Consider the following 19,003-nt stretch of genomic DNA (forward strand, 5'->3'; position numbering starts at 1 on the left):
GAATTTTAACACAGCTGTAGATTCATGTAATCATCACGAAAAGCAAGATCCAGAACAGTTTCAACAACTCCAAAACATTCTTTCATGCTATTCCTTTGTAGTCATACCTTGCTCTCACCCCTTGTCCCTGACAATGCTGAGATGTTGAAAATCTTGTATAAATGAAATCATGCAAATAGAGCTTTTTGAGAAAGGCCTCTTTCACTCAGTATAATGCCTTTGGGGTTCATCCACAATGTTGTATGTATCCATAATTTACATTTTTTTTTAATGTTGAGTGGTTTTCTGTTTTATGGATATATATACCACATTTATTTTATACATTCACTGGATACATTCACATCCAGTAGGACATTTGGATCGTTCCCAGTTTGGGGTGATGACAAAGCTGCTATAAATATCTATGTATGAGTGTTTGCGTGAGCCTAAGTTTTCTCTTCTCTAGGGTAGATACCCCTCTAGGGTAGCCGGCGAGTGCTGGGTTGACGCCCTTCATAGGGATTTGCCTCCCATTTAGGAGCCTCAGTTGGCCCTACCCTGGGACTCCTGATGATGTGTTCATACTTGCTGCCTTCCTTCTTCCTCAGATGAGCAGGCCCGTCTGCCAGTGTACTGTTGGCTCCATGTTCTTCCATCCCACCCACTTTCTGGCTAGGAGCTCCCAGCAGGTGATCAGACTAGAGCCCGTTTTCCTTAGTCTAAGTCTCTTCGGTGTCTGGATTTGCCCGGAATCAGATTATTGCACCAGCTCTATAGTTCCTCTGCTGGCTGATTGGTAAAGCTGGCTTCCAGCCTGTGCTGAGGGCGAAGCGGTAGGTGCAGGGGCAGAAGGACAAGTAAGTCGGGGAGGGAGGTAGTTGTGGCACGCTACCATTGTGGTGACAGCCTGACAAGGACACTTCATGTATTTGATGCTACACATATAGATAAAGGCTGTAATATTTTTGTGGAACCCTACAATATTGTGCTTGTCTTCTCAATTGTAGGCAAAGATGGGCTGTCTGGAAAGCTGGACTCAGCCTGGAGCCTGCTACCCAGATTGCTATTTTGTGAAGACTTCCGCATACAAATGACTCAGATGGAAACATTCAGAAATGATCTTGGAGGGCCATCTGGTCCTTGCTGGTTCTAAAAGCTTCATTCAGCCTGGTGGATGGATCCAGTACAAAAGATAGTGAGGGCCCTTCACTGAGGTTTAAATATGCTCCACGGACCGAGGCGAGAGGCTGACTTTAGAACTAGCTGATGCAGATGCTCAGGGGCCAACTGATGGCGCCTCCCCCTTCTAGGTCCGTGGAAGTCTGGTGAATGTTTAATTGATGATCATGCAGTTGCATGGAGGCTTCGAAACACACACACACACACACACACAGTTTTGCTTCATCGGGGAGCACGTGTTAATTTGTCTGGGTGTCTGAAACGAGTGGGAATGAGGCTGACCTAGCAGGTCAGGCAGTGAGGTCTGTCAGAGCCATGGGATCATGGTGATGTGTCATATTTAATCCGTGAGGACAGTGCTGCCAACCTTGCATTTTGGACAGTGGTGCTGATGGGCTTGCCGTGGGCACTCACTGGCCGCTTGCCTTTTGACCTGAGGTATGGCTGTGTGTTCTGTGGCCAAGGGACGGGGAATGTCTCCTCACTGGGAGGCTACCAGGCTTGGACGGGGATGGAATTCTATGCTCTCAGCCTCATCTGTGGGCTCTGATGGAGTCCAGAAGAGACTAGGCGTGTAGTGAGAGGGACACTGAGCACCAGGGAGCACAGGTTTGAGACAGCCACTTCATCTGGCCAAGCACGTGAAGAGCCGCCTCCTCTTGTTCCTCTGGGCTCTAGCTTTCTCTTCTGACAGTGGCGTGAGGGGAGATGGGCGCGCATCCTTTAGTTTATGCAGACAGAACCACAAGACATCCTATATTATGACAACATAATTCATGCTTTAATGCTTTCTCACTCCCTAGGATGAAACGTTACTGAGTCCAGGGGTTGCGCCTCGTCTCCATGTACCCCCAGCCTTAGCACAGCACTGAGCCCACAGATACAAGGAAAAGGGAGCTCATTAAATGCTAAGGAGAGAGGCGTGTTGTTTGAAGGGCACCCATAAGCTGGGTGAGGTATATAGGTGTTGGGACAATGGGGAAATTATTTTCCCTTTACCTCAAGTAATCTGTCTTTCTTGTATTCCCTCTCAGTAAAGATGCTGCTGTTCCATCTTCCATTGTTCTCATCTTTCCAAGACTGTGGTGCTCTAGGAGATCTGCCCTGTGGAAGGGGAACGCAGATCTAGACTATTGGTCAGATGAAGTCAACTGGTAAGTCCTTCCCTGCGAGTTTAATGTTTCATTTCAAAAACTTATCAAATCACTGCAAAGGCCACATTGGTCTGCATTGCCCCTGCCCGAAGACATGAAGCGAAACCTCTTACCAGTCAAAAGCAAAGGTTAATGATTTAGAACTTTTTAGGCTGTTCTGATGTTTCTTCTATCAAGATGGCGCTTCAAGCGATGTCTAACTGTGCATGGAGAAATTTAACATTATTGGTTTTATGAACCTGTGGTGAGGCTTATGGTCTGCAAGAAAGACTCGATCGGGGTCCAGAGTTCACCATCTTTCTTCAGCAACGCTTTCCCTCTTTTCCTCTCAGGATCCACGCTTTCACGAAGAATTTTAGCCTTTCTTTGTTAGTGGTTTTATAGGGGCTTCCCCTAGGGCGGTCCCTTGCGGTGTTTGCCAGGGCTAGAGATTTCCATTCGCTCCTGCTAAGTTTACTGATGGTGGTGATTGCAGTGCCTGTATTCTCTTATTTTTTTATTTTTTAGTAAATATACATGACATAAAAATTACTATCTTAATAATTTTTTAACAAAGTTATTACAATATTATTGACTATATTTCCCATGCTATACTTTTCATCCCTGTGACTTATAATTGGAAGCTTGTCCCTCTACCTCTCCTTCCTGATATCAACCCCCACCTCCCAATTTTCCTCCCCTTTGAAAACTACCAGTTTGTTCTCAGTGCTTACGAATCTGTTTCTGTCTTTTTTGTCTGTTCGTTTGTTTTGTTTTCTAGATTCCAGATACAAGTGAAATCGTATACTATTTGTCTTCACAGTTTGTTGTGTTGTGACTGGCTTCTGTCATTTAGTATTATGTCCTCCAGTCCATCCATACTGTAGCATGTATGAGGATTTCCTTCTTTTGTAAGGCCAAGTAATATCCCATTGTATGTATAGACCACCTTTTATTTATCCATTCATCTGTCAATGGACACTTGGGTCACTTCCACCTTTTGGCTCCTGTCAGTAACTCTGCTATGAACATGGATGTACAAATATCTCTTCAAGACCCTGCTTTCAATTCTTTTGGATATGTACCCACAAGTGCAATTGCGAAATCATAGGGTAGTTGTATTTCTAAGTATTAGAGGCACCAACGTACACTATTTACCAACTGGCTACATTATCTTACATTCCACCAACAGGGCATATGGCTTCCAGTTTCTCCATACTTTCTCCAATGCTTATTTTCTGCTTTTTTGGGGTGGCAACCATCTTAAAGAGAGGGAGGTAGTATTTCATTGTAGTGTAAGTTTTGCATTTCCTTGAGACGTGGTGATATTTTCATGTACTTACGGCCCATTTGTATGCCTTATTTGCCAAAATTCAAGTCCTTTGCCCATTTTTGAATCGAGTTACTTGTTTTTGTTGAGTTGTAGGAGTTTTTCATCTATTCGGGATCACTCATCAGATAGACGATTTGCAAATATTTCCTTCCATTCAGCGGATTGCCTTTTTGCTGATCATGCCATTTAATGCACAGAAGTTTTAAATTTTGATGTAGTCTGATTTATCTATTTTTTTTTTCTTTTTCCGCTTGGCTTTTGATGTTACATCCCAGAAATCATTGCCAAATCCAATGTAATGAAACTTTTCCCTATATTTTCTCTTAAGTGTTTTGTAGCTTTAGGCCTTATATTTAGGTCTTTGATTTATTTTATGTAGTACTTGTTTTTACCCTTCCCTAGACAGTGAGTTTCTTGAGCACAGAGGCTGTGGCTGTCCATCTGCATATTCTTGGCACTTAGGATATACCTGGAACAGAGTAGGTGATCAGTAAATTATAGCTGAAGGAAACAACTTTATCAGACATGATGAGACTACACCAAAGAATGTATTTATAGTGATTTGCCTTCTCCATATTAATTATAGCACACTGCCTTGGGGACCCATAAAGAAATCTCTAAATTAAAAAAGTAATACTTCTTGCAAGGGCTTTTTGGCATTTTATTTATTTACTTTTTCATTGAGGATATTTAATGGAATATTTGACTATTTGTCATACTGGTTGTGGCCTTATCACACTTGACCTTGAGTGCCTTTCTCACGAGCTCTTTGCACAGGTAGCTCTAGACTGATAAAACTGTGCAAAGAGATTGTTTCTCCTGTCCACATGGGTCCCCCAAACCCTGGGTCAATCAGTGGAAGAGGCGGGCACCCAGTCAACAGCTGACCAAGTTAGCTTCGTGACCTGGGGCAAGTTTTCCACATCTCTGAGCCTCCTTCAGTTCCTTCATTTATATGAGAGTCCTAGTTCTAAAATTATCCATGTAGGTACTGGTGGTAGGATATTTCAAAGAGAAGTAGAATTTTTTTAAATTTTATTTTATTATGTTATGTTAATCACCATACATTACATCATTAGAAGTAGAAATTTAAGTACCTTTGGGAAGAAACCAAGAGAAGATGGACCACGGTCTGGCTCGCAGAGAACCTTCCTACCCTAGAGATGATCTGAGAGTCAGGTGGAGAGAAGGCTGTACCCAGGGTCTGCAGAGATGGTCCTGCTTGCAACGCATGCGCTGTCAGGGAAGGTGGTGAATTGAGAAAAAGTCCTATTATTGTTGTTGTCATTGCGTCAAGGACATGAACCCATTTCAGACATTCCAGAGTCAGCTGTCTTGTACTTGGGTGTGTGTGGTGGCACAACCAGTTTAAAAGATAAGAGGGCTCTTGGTTACACTGTTAGTTAAAGCTGTGAAGACTGCTCCTCCCCCCGCCCCCCCAACCCCATACATCCCACGTGTTTCTTGGTGAGTTTCAGCCATGTTTGAGAGACAGTTATGGCTCCATCCTCCCTGGTGGACTCCTCCACATGGTAGCCTATGGGTACTAGCATCTGATGCTGAGGTCTCCCTTCTGCCACAGCCATTCTTGGACCTTTCTGAGCCTGGACACTGGGTCATCTTTAGGGTGCCCATCAACAGCAAGGCCTAGCAAGGGCGTCAGGGAAATCTGGATTCTGATTCTGATCTCTACTCTTTCCATCTAGATGAGGTTTGGGCAAGTGAATGACCCTCCCTAGGAATGGGTTTCGACAAGTGTGAAATAGTAGGGTTTTTATCTACTATTTTATATAGAGAATTGGGTTGTCGAAAGAGGGAAGAGTGGAAGGAACTAAGTTATCGAGCACGTATCGAGCAACGTACTCAGCCAGCTGCTTATACAGTTTTGCTTAATGCTCACCTTAGGATGGGAAAATTGATGCTCAGAGAGGTTAGGCGACTTGTTCAGGGTCACACAGCTTGTACACAGCAGAATCAGGATTCTAATGCATATCTGGTGGATCTAAAGCCAGTGTTCTTTCTCCCACATCACTGGACCTTGGCATGGAATTAAATGGGTATATTCTGCACTGACGGGAAACCCCTTTTCCCTCCTTCCCCTGCTCATGTTGCTAATTTGCTTTCCTTAGGGCACCTGAGAAGGAGGCTCTCAACCTTTGAGCCTTCTGTTGGCTTTTACCTTTGCTGAAGAGCAGATACCACCTATTTTTCCCAGAAGCTATATTTCCTAGAGAAAGAAGAAACTTTGGGTCAAATTGTCAAATGAGGAGCCGGGGGTGGGGGTGGGGGTGGATGCGGTGTAAAAATTGCCCCAAAGACAAAGAGCCAAGTACAAGTGAGGCTTCATTTATCTGTGATTCCAACTTGTGGTCGTTTCTTTTGCTCTCTTTTCCTTTTTCTAAACATATTGTTCGGAAACTCATTCTCGCTGGGGGCCCTGGTGAGTGTTATGGTGTCCAGATTCCTGCTCTGGGGCCCTGGATTCACAAAGGCCAAGTTGACGTCCATTCTGCATCTGGCTTATTTGATGCCAGAGGAACGCTGAGGTCTCCTGAGAGAGCCAGGAGAGATTTGCCTCCTGCAGAGGTTTGGATAAGCCCCAGCTAATCTCCATGGCTTCTTAAGGGCACACCTGCTTGTCTGCCAGCCAGCAGCCTCCTCGCTCATTTCCCGTGGGACGGCTGGGGTCAGAGGGCCTCCAGAAAGCCTTTTATCCCCCACCACCCCACCAGGCCCCCCTCAGCAGCACCTGGGTCCACACATAAGACTTTCTTTGAGGGGAGGGAGGTCTAGACGTTGTCCCTCCCAGAATGGGGGCTGGTGCCCTTTTCCTTCTTTTTGAGGCAGCTTGCTTGTTCCTTCCTTCTAAATAAGCATTTAATTCAAGCTTTATCATGCATGGCTCAAACTTTATCCCACTGGGGCCAAGCTGATCTGAATTAGTTTCTGGGCTGCTGAGCTGTGAAACATAGTAGGTGCTCAGTAAAGAAAGATGAGGTCTGGTGATGATCTGCTTGGGACTCCATGAAAGATCCACTGTCATTTTCTGTCTCATCGCTGGGATGTGATAGTAACACCCATAATATAACATGTCAGAGAATTCAAGTCATTTCTGGTCAGCTGTGGGAGTTAGGGATTCTCTCCTTCCTCCTTTCCCAAATCACATTGTCCTTCTTAATTATCTTTTAGGAGTAGCTAGTAGTGAAGTTGATTTGTATTCTATAAGCATTCTGCTTAGGATGGGCAGTGAGGGACTGTTGTTTGACATAGGAAGCTCCCAGGTGTTGCCTTCTTTCTTTTTTTCCTTCCTTCCTTCCTTCCTTCCTTCCTTCCTTCCTTCCTTCCTTCCTTCCTTCCTTCCTTCCTTCCTTCCTTCCTTCCCTCCTTCCTTCCTCCACCCTCCTTCCACCCTCCCTCCTTCCTCCCTCTTTCTTCCCTCTCTGTCTCTGTCTCTGTCACTCTCTTTATTTTTTTGTATGTCAAATGGAAGCGTGATCATTTTTGAAGAGAGTGCTATGAATGACAATCTGTAAGGGTATGGCTGAAAAGAATCTAATTTAAAAAAACTGTGATCCTCTCTTCCTTTGAACTCACCAATTGTTCTGCAGGTTTGTAATTCCGCTTGTCCCTAATTCCACTAATATTTGTTAAGCCCTTCTTCTAAGTCCCTGGGCTGAGTAAGGGGATGAATCCAGCCCCATGGAAACCAGTTTACCTAGGAAGATAGGCCACTAGAATTACATGAGAGAGCCGTGTGTGGGTTGAGGGCGTATTTGAGCATTAAAGAAGGGAGCGGGATAAATAAGCCTCAATTCCTCTGATTGTGGGCATGATATCACAAGCTTCTCCATTCTTCAGTTATCTTCCCAAACCATGCCGGGTATGCAGTGTCATCTCTGTATAATAGACGAGGAAATAGAAGCTCAAAGGATTGAGTCATTTGCCAAGTTGGTTGTAGTGCAAAGATGATAGCCCGGGTGATACAACTAGGATTTGGAAACCCAGTTATAATTTGAACCCAGCACTGGATCTGAACAACCCTCGGGTTAAATCCTTTTCTATCAACACAGAAAAGCCACTGTCATGGAGGCGGAGAATTCTGTGTAGGGAGCCACTTGAAACAGTTAATACTGTAAAGTGATTAAAAAGGGGGTGGGAAGGATGGGGTGGCTGGTGATGGACATTGTGGAGGGTATGTGCTATGGTGAGCACTGTGAATTGTGTAAGACTGTTGAATTACAGACCTGTACCTCTGAAACAAATAATACATTATATGTTAAAAAAAAAAGAAGAAGATAGCAGGAGGGGAAGAATGAAGGGGGGGAATCGGAGGGGAAGATGAACCCTGAGAGACGATGGACTCTGAGAAACAAACTGAGGGCTCTAGAGGGGAGGGGGGTGGGGGGATGGGTTAGTCTGGTGATGGGTATTAAAGAGGGCACTTTCTGCATGGAGCACTGGGTGTTATGCACAAACAATGAATCATGGAACACTTCATCTAAAACTAATGATGTAATGTATGGGGATTAACATAACAGAATAAAAATAAAATAAATAAATAAATAAAAATTTTTTTTATTTTATTTTTTTAAAGGGGAACACATGTAAAGATAATTTACCAGCTAACTGCTCCTCTTCCCTTGCAGTGTGGATTGTATACATAGCAGGGTATGTGGTGACTTGGAACTATGGGGTTTAATTATTTTAGCTGGAGCACGCTACCTCTTCCTCTGCTTGCGGCATCCCCGTTAGGATACCTCCTGCTTGCCGGAATGCTTTGGCATTGTCTCTGCCTGATATATACACAAATGGATATTCCACACCTGCCTTTTTCCTAGTGGAGCACACAAACAGCAAGCAGACAGACACTATCTGAGAGTCTGCAGCTCAGGGCCCATAATATTGTGGCAGAAAGTAGAAAATAAAGCAGCCAGTGCTGGGTGCAGGATAATAGCATAATAGGATAAGTGTGAGAGAGTCAGGAGGCGGTAATGGCCCTGGAGATGTAGAAATTCTGGGAAAGTAGGGCGGTATGAAAGCAGAGACGCCATCTGGGGGATTCAGGCAGTTGTGAGAGACTCTGAATGACACAATATGGAGATCTGTTACACAACACACCAAATAGTAGTAAAGTAATCATCTGGCCTTACAATCGTCAGACATACTTTGTTTGAAATGCCACATTCCTGGCCACCAACACTGGGGTAGCCATGGATAAATGGCAAGGGTATGAATTGACTCTTCGTCCAAGCCAGTTAATGTTGCAGAAAGTGAGAATCTGAAGAATCGATGACTCCTTTCTTCCCTAGATGGACTCTGCACTCAACCAGCAGGGGGCACTACCCATGCCCTCACCACTTCTCCTTCAAGGACAAGAAACAGGTAGATCAGAAGGGATTGAGAAAAAAACTCCACTTTCCTGAATGAGTTTGTATTGTGCCGGGTGTGATGGTTGGCTTTTCGTGTAGATCATCTCATATGTTCCTCATCTTGCCCCTTTGAGGTTGGTGGCATCATTCTGATTTTAAAGATGAAGACCCTGAGCCTCAGGGAAGGACTTGTCTAACTTTCCATGGTTGGGGAGCCAGGATTCTCATTTGGGTCTGGATGACTCCCAGGTCCCTGCTCTTTCTGCTACATGCTGTGTTTCCAGAGGTGGACCCATCCCTGAGCGCACTATGTCTGCTCATTTGAGATCCTTTCCCAAATAGACATTATCCATGAAAATTTCTTTTGACATGAAATGCTTCTCTTTAAGTCTCTGGAAAGCTGGAATCAACTAACTGACCAACTAATCAACTAATCAACTTTCAAGTAATTGGAGTGATTTTTCTCTATGTCAATTTTAGACGAGAGAGACAGAGGAGAGGCAAACCACTTAGTTAAGGAGTTTTGACAAAGCATTAACTTCTTGAGTTTACATTCATCTCGGTACAATCTCTCAGCTCAATATTCTGTACCTTCTACTCTATTGAACTATGACTGCTAAAGTTTACAGTGATGACCCAGAGGTGTGGCCAAGATCTAAATCATTAAAGAGGACCAAAGAAAAGCATAGAAGAAAGAGTACTGATTTTGAATGTCATAAGATTATAGACGTGCGTCCCCGGGCAGCCATATAGGTCCTGGCCATGGGCAAGCTGATCACTGTAACCTCAGTTCCACCAGCTGGAAGGTAGGTGTGTGGTACCTCAAAAGGGGGTTGTGAGAAATCAATAAGCTAATGTGTGGATAAATCATCTAGCACAGGGAGTTACACATTGGCCCTGCTGAGTAAATCCTAGTTTCCTTCCTAAGGCAGAAGAGTAATTTTTAACCACAAGTAGAACAAAATAGATACTGGTCATTTTGAAGTTTTTCCATTTTTACCACTACTGCTGCATCTGTGAAATGGGTCAAGAGGATTGGGGAGCCACAGAGCATTTGCGTCCGCAGAAGGGCCCTGACAGCGTGCTCCCAATGTAGAGTTTAAGTCCTGGCAATGGACTCTGCCTCTTACATTATTTTTGCTTCTGTTGGTGTAGGTTCTCAAAACAATATGTCATATATTGAACAACAATAATAAAAACAAAAACATGGAGGTGTGAGCAACCCGCAGTAGAATTTGCCAGTTTATCCCCTTAATTCAACAACTCAACTTTCTCCGAGCAGACTTAGCCAAGAGGAGCAAATAGCACAATACTAGGCTACAATCTCCATGCCCTCTGCATTTCCCTGTAATCCATTGTTCTGTGGCTCCAGCCTCCACCCAGACAGCTCGATGGACTTTAGAAATATATGTCCTTGTTTCTGTGCATCAAGATGGGTCAAGTGCACACTAGTGACCCCGACATGATGAAGACCATGAGGAAGAGAAAGGCCTAGAGAAACATATTTAGTTGCAGTTACAAGTCAGCCCCATACAGAGATGTGTGGTGTGGAGTTAAGGCCGCTTTCTGACTTTGTAGTGAGTCAGCCTTGGTGTGAGTCTTGGGGTTACCATGTACAATCCTGGGATGTTAGGAATGTGGCTTAACAGCTCCAAGCCTTAGTTTCCTTAGTAGTGAAATGGACTTGGCTCATGTAATAAGTTCTCAGCAGGTTTAAGTCATTAAATACAATTTGCTTTCTGTTTATCCTGCTCTTCGTAACTTCATTTAGCTACCTCCTAATCTCTTCCGAGACTGAGGTATACTTTATTCTCATCATTCTCAAAATAGTTCATACTCTCAGGGTTTTCTCCTTGAATCGGCCAGATGGGCGCTAAGCTATTTGGGGTTTCTCAGTCGCAGACAGCACAAGAGCTGGAAGACCACCCCTGGCTCCTGGTATTTCTCTCTCCCCCATCCTCCCCTCCCGCGGAGAGAGGAGGGTGTCACAGGGGCAGTGCCAGTATGGCAGATGGAAGGCTTCCATCGGGAGACCTGAGCATGGAGAGCATTTTATTTGAACTTGCAATGATTTGTTTCTCACTGCAGACGTTACTCTTTAGCATTATTGATCTCCTCTGTCTACTGAGCCCCGTCAGACGTCTTTGACCCTGGTTTGTACCAGGAGCAGTCAAGGGGCCGCCTGAGACTGTCTGGCATTGTGATTGAATTCAATTCCTCTTAATGTTTGCATGTGCCGTGTTGTTCTGCCTTGAAATGGTTCTGCCCTGTGTCAGGGCAGGTGGGGTCCAGAGTCCACCTCCTTTCTGTCCTGCTTCTCACTACAGTAACGGCTTCCCTCCTTTGGAATCTCTTTCCTGTATGACCCCTGCTGTCCCGGGGAAGGAGGGGCTCTCGAAGCTTGCGTATCTTCTCCAAGAATTTGGCCAGTATAGTTTCCGAGTGAAACTAGGAGGGGCTGGAGAAGACATCAGTGAATCCACACATAGAAGCAGAAATGATAAGGTGAGAGAAGGGGAGGAAAAAGGGAGTCTAGACTAAAAGCCGGGGTGCTGTCCTTTTTCTTTGTTTCTTCTTAGAGTTGAAAGTTTTCCTGAAGTATTTTCAAGGGCGTTAATGAGAAAAGATGTCAGGGGAGTTTTTTTCTTTACCTTTATCATTCAAAGAACAGCTAGCGATATTAGTCCCCCCAAAGCATTCTTGCCCATCAAATACCTCTACTCCGGCTTGCCACATTTCCTGAGCCCAGACCCATTTCTTTTCTCTTTTAATTTGGATCCAGGCCACCTGCCCTTTGTGCTGTCTCACGATTATTGCTTCCAGACACTTTGAAGCCCTAAGGTCACTCAGAGAGAAGAGTAATATCCCTGGGGGAGGTAGACCAGCCCTGCTTGAAACATTTAATTTTCATAACAGAGTGATGATAACTTGAATAAGGAGCAAGTATATTGCAGAGAATTAGGCTCCTGGTCCACAGAGAGGGGATCAATAAAGGCTCTGTGTGCATGGTGAAGTAAATCAAAGAGTTGGGGTAATTACTTAAGAAATTTGCTCCAAAACCTCTGCTCAGGAGGGGCTTAATTTGATTGCTTACTTTAAATTTATTGTCTATTCAATTCATCAACTCAATCAGATTCTACTTGTGTGTGTGTGTGTGTGTTTTCCAGAAGGGTGGAGATAGAGTGATGTTCTTCTACCAATAATTTCATCTTTATTCTAAAATCCATTTCATTGCAGAACTGACAATATTATCAAAATTGTGAACAAATCAGTGTATTACATTATGGTTCCTAGAAGGTGAAAGACAAATAGTTGGCTACCACACCGTAACCCTTAGTAGAGTTTTCCCTGTATGATATAATCATTTTATGTTTTTGCTGGCATGGCTAGCGCCAAGCATCCCAGTACATCACGTGCACTCTGTTGCTCTAACTTGTTGCCATGACAACCTCAACATTCTCCCACAGTAACAAAATTTAAATATGTATCTATGAATTTGAAGAAACATTAAACCCTCCTAGCATCATTCTGTTTCCTATAGCATTCTGAGATGATTTCCATAATAACAATTACTGGATATAATTTCACGAGATGCAATTCATAGTTAATCTTTTCCTTGAAAAGCACAAAATAATCAGGCTCTTTCATAGGCAAATGGGTGAATGCCCTATTTAGTTATTCATCATCTCTTGAATGGATATATATGCCACTGTGTTAGGCTTATGTATTAGTTAGGGCATGCTCCAGTAACAAATAGACCCTAAAACATATGCAAATTTTTTTAAAAAATGGAAGTATATTTCTCCTTCTTGTACTAGTCCAATACATGGTTTCTAGTCCACAGTAGCTTTCTTCCATGCAATGATTCCTGAGCCCTAATTAAGCTGGCAGTGTCTTGACTCATCAAGGTTTGTACCCAGCTGGTAGCGGGCAAAAGAGAGTTTGGATGTATGATACGTTACAAAAACCTCAAGGTGAAGTACATCACTTCGGCTCACATTCCACTGACTGAACCTAGTCCTATGGCCACACCTAGATAAAAAGGGAGCTGGAGAAAGCAGTTGCTGGCTTGGCAGGAACGTCTCAGCTGCAACTCTGTGTTAGAGAGGGAGAATCATGAGTGTTAGTAGATAGCTAGCTAGCTCTTCCACTGTGTAGTTAAATAGAAGAAGAGGACATGCCTCAAACACATGAGGGTTTCACAGTTTTGGGGGAGAAAGTCATGTAACCTGTAAGTGCTGTAGTGAAGGGGTGAGCCCAGTGACATGGGAGTGACTACTTCTGCTTGGCAGGGTTGGGAAGGTTGGTGGCATTGTCTTTATGGTAGCTATACCTTGGACTGACAAGGAGAACCATCTTATAGTAATTTTTAAATAACAGACTTGCTTAAAAGCATATATGTGGGAGTGGGAGGCCGGAGGAGATAGGAATGAAGAGGAATAATTAGATAATGTCATTGTCCCGGCTGGTTCTTAAGTGATAAGCCTGTATTTGTCCCTCACCCTCCACTTGCCTGATCACGAGTGGGTGACCTTGATGAGACATTTTCAGCACAGTATCTGTGGTTCCTTTTAATCTCCTGTCAGTTGCTATCACTGTCAGCATGACCTAGCTCTAGTGAAAAATTCAGCTTTCATTTCAGCCTTCCCAGGAATGTTAAATTATGATGAAATGTCAGGATGGGAGGAAACCATAAACACTGTGGACACATTACTTAAGGGGGTGATTGAAGGACACTGAGATCTCTTCCTTCAACATTGCAAGGACTAAGAAGACCTGTATTTGGACCTTCTGGATCTTTCTGCAGTCTGAGTTGCTATAGCTTGTCACGTGAGCACTGTCTTTCCCTAGTGCTGATCGCTGTTGTAGTCTAGCCAGGTGAATTGCAATGCACATTCACTTGCCTGGAGGAGAAATGACCTCCAGTTGCCAGTTGACCAAAGGGCACAAGACTCCAGACATAGCTTTCGCTGGTGAGTGGGGGTGATTGGTGGGTTTGTGGTTGTAATGTTCTTTGGGGTCTGTTCATGAAACAGATACCAAAACGAAATGGTCTCCATGAAAATGTTTTTTTTTTTTTTTAAAGATTTTATTTATTTGAGAGAGAGAATGAGAGAGAGAATATGAGAGGGGGCAGGGTCAGAAGAAGCAGACTCCCTGCCGAGCAGGGAGCCCGATGTGGGGCTCGATCCTGGGACTCCAGGATCGTGACCTGAGCCGAAGGCAGTTGTTTAACCAACTGAGCCACCCAGGCGCCCCTCCATGAAAATGTTTTGAAAAGTTTACAATGACTTCAAGGTACAGAGTAATTGTTACCCATATTTCAAATGGAGACTTTCCCTAGTGACATTTATGTGAAGCACTTCAACCAATCTCTCTTATCTAAGGAAAAGCAGAAGTTGGGTTTGTGTGAAACATTTTTAGTGATTCTATGGGATGCTAGTCAACCACAGTGAGCATGGCAGGAGATTGAGATGGCTAAAAAAAACAGACATCATCCTCAAGTATTTGGAGTTTAGGAGAAAACCAATAAACACAAAATAACTGATAAAATATGAATGCAAATATATAAATAGGCAATAGAAATTGAGGCAGGTATTCAGATAAATTGGATCAAAACCCCTTACCTATGAATTACCGTACATTTTTATATATTTTGTCATATAACAGATTAGTTTTTTCTTTTTCAAGGATTTTTAAGCAAGAGAATTGCATAGTTTTATTTGGTTTTCAGCTCTTGGCCCTTAGGTCCTTTGCTTCTTCTTTACTCCAAAATAGTCACTTGACAGCCTGAGCCTTTGTTTGTATAAATCCATAAGTGGATAGCTGAAATGATGTCCCACATCCCATATTTTTCTACAGGTCTTGGATACTAAGGGTACGCACTGAGGATTTGTTCGTTTTATTATGATGGCTTGTGAAATACCTCACATTTGATTAATTGCATGGTGGAAGCTTTAATCATGATATGACCCCTCTGCCCCCCCGCCCCCTTTCCTCTAAGCTCTACTTCCTTAAGGTTCTAGATCTCAAAAAAGACCAAATCTCTCCCCCACTCTTTTAATTTATGCCTGTTATACTAATGACATACTGGTTGAACAATATAATCTTTTTACTGAGACTTTATTTTCTGTTTTGATTGTTGATGGGATAGGGGACCCCAAATTTCTAAGGTATCATGGGCTCTAAAGTTACTTACCTCGACTCTGCCCAGAAAAGGATGCAAGCCAAGATTCCACTAATGATAGATGTTTCATTTGATGAACTAGGGCCAGGGTGCATAGAGTAGGCTGTCAGGGCTCAGGCAGCACAGAAAACCACTGCACGGTGTGTGGGTCAGTAAGAGGACAGCTGACATTGTTTCAGGAGCTTCTCCATGTGCTCAAAAGGAAGCCTTTCCAAGGAGGGATGGAATGTTCCAGTGATGTCCGCCTCATAGAATAATCTCGTGATTTTCTTGTGAGGTCATTGAATTCTATAATTTCACAGTTGTAGGTGATATGAGAAGTCATTTAGCCTGACTTTCCAACGACTGAAAGGCTTCCCCATATGGAATCCTTGAATAAGGGCCATTCAGCCTCTGTGTGGACCCCGAAGTCATGTCAACAAGAACATGCTGTCCTTTTATCTCTCTCCCAACTAATTATAAGTTTCAAGAAGAGCTCTGAGTGGCTAATGTTAAGATCAGCTGGCTAATGTGGATACCAACCAGAGTTTTAATTATAGCTGTGGCAAATTTTCTACATTTAGCATTGATGAGGATCTACAGACTGTTAACTGCTTTGATAATAAGAAAGCAGCCTGCAGTGCTGGAAAAAGAAAACTTCTTCACTATCGCATATGGAGCCAATTGGAGGCCTTTCTCAAACGTGGAGTGCCCCTTTTCTGGAGATGTTTGAATGTGGATTGATAACCAGTCTGGAAAAGAGTTAGGAGCACTGAGTGACGCAGATAGCTAGTCATCAATTCTTAATCTTATCCCTCTTTTTTGTGTCCTAGTCTTTTCTTCCCTTCTAATGCCAGTTCTTCGTTTTCTCCTATTCTTTTCCACTCCGATCTGTTCTCCTCTAGAGAGTCACCTTTTGAGTAACTGTGACAATTAAAAATTCTAGACTATCTTTACCCATTCTTATCACACATATTGCTAATAAGGAATGTGTGTATCTGGGGGGGCAAACCAATTATGAATTTATCTTCTGCAAAATCAGTTTTAGAGGGGTGTATGCGTGTGCATGCATGCACGTGCACGTGTGCCTTTGTGTGTGTAGAGAGGAATAATAATATTAATCAAATACACATGTTTTAGAATTAACATCTCACTAAACTTTTCCATAGCAATGTTCCTCTACATTTTGGACCAGCCATCTAGAATACATTATGCCTTATATTTTTATGGCCTTAGAAAAAAGTATAAAATATGCCAATCATGAATTTGCTGTTTTTAAAAGTCCCAGAACATCAACACTAAGTCTTATTAGTCAGTGTCACATTGTTTTTGCAGCTCACCTGGACTAGGCTGTATCCCATCTTGTGCAGATCAGCTGGTGGCTGCTTTCGGGGCTTACTCAGGTATCTGTTTAGCTAGCTAGCACTTGGAAAATGGCAGTGATAGATGATCATGTACTTCTTGGGAGCGCAAGTGTATTTCCAGGGGTCAAGCACTGAGCGGCCTGCTGATGCTGTGTAAAGGCGGAAATCAGGAGCCACAAGGCAGGACAATAGAAAAGGCTGTAAGTTAAGTAGGGGGCAGATTGGGCCTGAGCTGGGAGGTGCTGAGTCACAGGACCTTGTTCTCTTGTGCTTTCTAACAAATAGTCTTTCACAGCAGTTCATGAACTTGGTGAACACGTAACCTTGGAACCTAGTGGTGCAGGCCCTTTGAGAGAGCTCTGGTTCTTCCGTAGCTGATTGTGTCAGAGTGAAATGTGGTGGAAATCCTAGAAGAAAGCTCCTTCATTGTCCCTGGGACACATTTTTGTCATCTTTCTCCCTCAGAGGCATTTTCTGTAATTATCTGCTTTGCCACTTAAAAAGCCCTTTACTGGCATTCACTAATGAAGCTCACAGTTCCATGGATTGTGCTCCCCATTTTTCAGAGCTTGGGTTATTAGATGCAGAGAGGTTAGGGTAATTGCCCAAGAGCAGACTGTTTCCATCTGAAATGAACCTAGACATTGAAGATGCTAGCTCTAAAACGTTATTCCTTTTCTGGGTCCGAATTGCAATTCTTTTATGTATGACTTATGGAGTAATTTATTTATTCGTTCAACACACATTTACTGCATATCATTTTGTACTAGTGTGATGGCAGAGAAATTAATATAGAAAGTATAATGTAGTCTCCACCATCGAGGACTTCAGACTGAAAGAGGAGAGTGATGTGAATAAAAATAATTATAACATGGCATGACTGATGTAGTAAGAGAGGAATAGATGAACAGGTGCAGGTGACAGAGCCCCGACTCTGCCTGGGCACTTAGGAGGCCAGAGGAGGCGGTCAGAGTCCCAAAGCGTTAATAGGAGTTTGCCAGGCTTCCCAAAAGGGGACATGGCATCTCCATAATGAGCTGTCTAGGCAGTGTCCAGGAACATCCTTGCTTCTTTTCCTAGAACCCTCCTTGCCGAGGTCAGAACCAGCTGATGTGAGCAGCCTCATTGTCCCTCCATATCAAAATGTCTCTGTATCTCCGTCTCCTCTTCCTTCTTTTTTTTAAAAGATTATTTATTTATTTATTTATTTATTTATTTATTTATTTATTTATTTATTTATCCGACAGAGAGAGACACAGCGAGAGAGGGAACACAAGCAGGGGGAGTGGGAGAGGGAGAAGCAGGCTCCCGGCCGAGCAGGGAGCCCGATGTGGGGCTCGATCCCGGGACCCTGGGATCATGACCTGAGCTGAAGGCAGTTGCTTAATGACTGAGCCACACAGGCGCCCCTCCTCTTTCTTCTTGAATCAGAGGCAGAAGGGCACTCCTCTTTGCTGAGGCTAGAGCTCCCGCCGGAGCCACCCCACACAAGCTGTCCATATTCTCTGCTCATTCATAAATCGCTCACAACTGTCTCTTGCATCTTTGCTCTTTCTCCACATGTAATTCCATTCTGATAACAAATAAGGGACCCTTGTCTGGGAGGGGAAGGATCCTTTGAACTAACATTCCTCTCTTGTCTTCCTTTTGTTACTACTCTTTTCAAAAGTTAAGTCTACAGTGATTAGAGTTACTTTCCTACAAACCCTTGTCATTTGGCTTTACCTTCCACCCTCCATGGGATCTCTCTCCCTTCACTACACTCCTCACTGTGCCTCATGCTGGTTGTTCTCAAGGCTCCTCTGCTTTTCCATCAGTGTAATATTTGACATGACTAGCCACTACCTCCCTGCTTTCTTTAAAACTCTTTCCTCTGGCTTCCATGACACAGCATGCTACAGCTTCTCTTCATTGTTCTCTTTCCTTGATGTTCCCATTTGGATTTGATAACTCTTATCAGCTCTTCTTTTGGTACTTTTATGATTTTTATTTCTCCTGAGTCTTATCATATGTCAGCTTGCCTTATAAACATTCTTTTCAAGAACTGTATCTGATTCATTATGACAGCAGCCTGAGCCAAACAGCCTGTGTTTGAATCCTGGCTTTGTGGTGTGGCCTTGGGTAAATTACTTAACCTCTGTGCTCAAGTTTTCTTACCTGCAAACTGGGGATAATGATACTTTTCTTACAGTGTTGTTGTGAAAATCCAGGGAGTCAAAACATATGAAGTGTTTAGAATAGTGACTGACTCATGGTAGAGTCTAAAAGTGTTAATTAGCTGTATTTGCATCTACCATGGCACCGAGCTCAAGAACAATATTAATATTGCTTATACACATTTATTTAAAAGGTAAACCATTATAAATAATACACATTGTGTAACTTCGTTATTATTATTATTGAGAGCTTACTATTGGCAGACTTTGACCTAAGCACTTCACAACCACTGTAGAAATATCTCCATTATGGTCTCCATTTTG

General features: G+C 43.2%; 1 protein-coding gene across 16 annotated transcripts in view; it reads left to right on the forward strand.

Moving 5' to 3' along the window:
* The window catches only part of LOC129046378 (uncharacterized), a 271,806-nt gene that overhangs the window by 77,346 nt on the left and 175,457 nt on the right, over positions 1–19,003 (forward strand). For all 16 annotated transcript variants that reach the window (XR_010407056.1, XR_010407067.1, XR_010407068.1 and 13 more), the window contains exon 2: positions 2,193–2,312. The gene's annotated coding sequence lies outside the window, so the exon portion shown is untranslated. The remainder of the gene's footprint in view (positions 1–2,192; positions 2,313–19,003) is intronic.

The sequence above is a fragment of the Mirounga angustirostris genome, unplaced genomic scaffold (genome assembly GCF_029215605.1).
Source record: "Mirounga angustirostris isolate CCGP_5_RB_7025 unplaced genomic scaffold, mMirAng1.0.hap1 SCAF_13, whole genome shotgun sequence".
Classification (NCBI taxonomy): Eukaryota; Metazoa; Chordata; class Mammalia; order Carnivora; family Phocidae; genus Mirounga; species Mirounga angustirostris.